General features: G+C 37.4%; 1 protein-coding gene across 4 annotated transcripts in view; it reads left to right on the top strand.

The window, feature by feature from the left end:
• Positions 1-3,799, top strand: part of LOC108689671 (zinc finger protein 608-like) — a 246,952-nt gene that overhangs the window by 111,648 nt on the left and 131,505 nt on the right. The window lies entirely within an intron of this gene.

Consider the following 3,799-nt stretch of genomic DNA (forward strand, 5'->3'; position numbering starts at 1 on the left):
TTTTGGATAAAGGAATTTTTAGACTTCTTGCTGGCACGACAAAGAGCACATCTCTTTCTCGTTCATTACAACTGTCGCTTTGTTTGTAGATGTGTTTGTGTGAAAGTCTAATTAGTTTAAATACTATTTATTTATGAAGAGAATTCGTTTTCATTAACAACTTAATAATCTAAATCATTACAACTGTCGCTTTGTTTATAGAAGAGCATAATTATAGTCTAAATAATATTCACTTACAATATTATATTTTCATCAATAACTTGATAATTTAAATTGTTATAAAGTCTTTACTTTGGTTTTTATCTGTGTTAAAAGTTTATTCTATATATCTCTAATTATTTCGTCATTTGAAAAAGGTTAATTTGATGAATTAAATCGTTATTATCGCTTTGCGTGTATAAAAGCCTAATTATAGTAAATAATATTCATTCACAGAATATTTTCATCAAAAACTCGATAATCTAAATTATTATAAATTCTTTATTCTGATTCAATGCTCTATATGTTTCTAATTATTTTCTCATTTGAAAAAGATTAACTGATTTAACATTTGTAACGTTGTTGTTATTAATTTTATTCAAAGTTTAATTATAATCTAAATAATATACTTTCAATATGCTTTCATAACTTTTAATAACTCAGTAATCTAAATTGTTGTAAGTTCTTTATTCTGATTTTTTATCTACGTTAAGTTTATCAATGCTCTATATGTCTTTAATTATTTTCTCATTTAAAAAACATTAACTTATTTAACATTTGTAACGTTGCTGTTACTTTTTATTCAAAGTCTAATTACAGTCAAAATAATATGCTTCCCTTGACAATCTAAATTATTACAAACTTTTTACTCTGACTCTAATCTGTATAAAGTTTATTACTGTCTAATCATTCAATATATCTTTAATTACCTTCTCCTTAGAAAAAGGTCAACCGATTTAATATTCATAACGTCGCTATTATTTTTTATTCATCTTAATTTAGCAAATGGATATTTATTTGACGTTTGCTACGTTGAACATGTAACAGTCTATCTTCCCGATACTCCAAATGGCTCGGTATCTTCAAATATCTTCTCATTAGAGGAAGACCGACTTGTCCCCCGTGCGTTACGCCACTGCGGGTCGTATTGGCCGCCGGCGGTGGAGGGGAGCGGCGATGCCTCAGTAAACGCCAAGCGCTCGAACCGTCGATGCCACGGCGAGGCGGTTTACGAGAAGACTATTCGCAATAGAGAAAAACCGGCATTAGTTTCAACGTCGACGAAACGTCAATCGGCGTAACCGACGTCTCATCCGAGTGACTTGAGTCACCCCGCGATTCCCGGTGCCGCGAAAATCGTTCGAGGAGCCAACGACTCCTACCGGGAAGTCCTATTCCGTGCGAGTGTACATCTGTGTGTGTGTGTATGTGTGTGTATCGTACTCGTCCGTGTTACCTCGATGCCTGTGTGCGCGCATGTACGTGTGCGAGAGTGTGCGTCGAAGCCATCGCGTGAGTGTCGGTGATGCTTCCCGCCGTGTATTAGTAGTATGTTCGTGTTGCGCAACGACGATACTTTCGCGTACGCTTAACACTCGTTATCATCGCGTACGCGGTGTGTCGGTGTATACGCGAGTTCTTTTTGCGTGCACCTCCAAAATCGACGACGAATTGACGGGTAAAGAGTGAGAGAGATAGGACGCTGCTGTCATCTTCCTTGGGATACGGATGCTGCTGGAGCAGCGGCGCCTCTTCGTACACGAAGAGAGAAAGAGAACCGCACACACAGCCACCGCACATGAAACTGCACACGCATGCGCGCGATGTGAAAACCGCCGGTCCTCCGCTGCTCCATCGCGCTCCTCTCCTCCTCTGCCCTGGTCTCTCTCAGTCTCATTTTCTCTCCGTCACTCTTTCCCCTATCTCCGCTCTCTCCCTTCCTCTTGATCCTTCCCACCCCTCTCGTCGTCTCCCGTTGGATTACCTCACGGACAAAGGATACGTAAACGGGGATATACGCGTTGGATAAACTTCATCGTGGTTCTCTCTCTCCCGTCCGGCTCTCCCGTCCCGTCGACGACTATATAGGTATTGTTCCTTGCTTTGCTTTGCTCTGTTCTACTCCATTCTGCACCCCCGTGCATTGCGCCGCCGGGGTGGTGGTGGGTGCTCGATAAGTGCAGTCGACGCCAAAGGCTCTCTTCCCCTCCGCAGGGAAATGCGATTCCGTCGACATGACGGAAAATCTTTGTTAATCCCGGAGATATACACAATTTTGGGAGACCCTATCATTTCCTTAGTTCAATAAAACTTCGCTAATATGTGCATCTGTACTTTCTCGCATATCTTCTATTTATAAAATGAGACAGAAGGCGAAAAAGGAAAAATAAATCAAGGAAGATTGTTTAAAAGAAGCTTATGTACAAATATTGTAAGGACTTCTTATATACTTCAGACTATTTGTCTATGGATTATTTAGCCTGTAATTTGTTCTTAACAAATGTTATTTAATTTCATATTTCTTTTTTTTTTGTAATTATTATTATTATTTTGTAATTATTTTGCAATTACAAATCTTTGCAATTCGCAATCTTTGCAATTACAAATCTTCGCAAATCGAGACGTACATTAAATAATAAAAATAATTTAATAAATAATAAAAATAATTTAAAGAAAGATAAAACTAAAATATTTTATTGTATTAATCTTTTTGTAATTTCAGAATTGCGATTCAATTACGGAATTTTTGATATATCCTAATTAATGTTAGGAGCAGTTTCATAAATTATTCCATACAGAAACGCCTATATATGAGCCTCTGCGGTTATTAGTGCATAAATTATATATTTATAAGCTATGAAATATAATTCTCTCAGAAGTAATTAGGTGTAGTAATCAGATGTATTTACCAAATGTATTTACCAAATTAAAGATAAAACGTATATTCGCAGACGTTTTGACTCTTGAATCCTCTTTAGTGCTATAATTAATAAAGTCGAATAAAAACTTATTCTTGAAGCCACAAATATTATTATTTTATTTTCATAAATGATGTTGTAGAATTATTTGTGAGTCGATTATCTCATTTAATTCTGCGTGTTGGCCGTAACGGAAAACACTTGTGTGAGATAATCTTCTTCACACTTTAAGTGAAGGTATCAAGTACCATCTGTATATCCAGTGGATCTTTTTCGTGTCACACTTTCTTCCACTTAATAAAGTTTGTCCCGTCGGATGTATACATGGCTCTGCTCTAGGCCATGTTTAATGGAGATTCCTGGCCACTATCGATCGCGAACGTGACAGATAGATGCCTAGGACGATAGTAATAGGATCAATCGCGACCGGCACATCTGCGGCCCCTATATAACTTATAATGCTGCCGCAAGTTATGACGAGCGAGCGATGCATTATATGTATTATGTACCAGGCGGGTTGCACGGAGTGGATTACACACACGATGTTATTACGCGACGGGCTTGCATCGGAAAAGCTTCTCCGGCTATGGGCCTTTGTGCTTTAACACGACACCGAGAACTGTTGAAAGAATCGATTTTTTTCGCAATTTCATCGCGCGCGAGTTGCGCCATAGAATATTTTCTAAATATATGTATTTTGAACACATTTATATTCTCCCCCCCCCCCCGCAGTTTAAATCCATTTCGCAAATCTGTTTACTTCGAATGCAAATGCATTCGATTATTTTGAAAGGTTGCACGTACGCTGAAAATCGTGTTCTACAGAAAAAGGGTGAGAGAAAGGCTAAAATATCTTAATATAATTTATTCATTATTATACATGTAGAAATTTTTGTATATTA

This window comes from Atta colombica, unplaced genomic scaffold (assembly GCF_001594045.1).
Source record: "Atta colombica isolate Treedump-2 unplaced genomic scaffold, Acol1.0 scaffold274, whole genome shotgun sequence".
Taxonomy (NCBI): domain Eukaryota; kingdom Metazoa; phylum Arthropoda; class Insecta; order Hymenoptera; family Formicidae; genus Atta; species Atta colombica.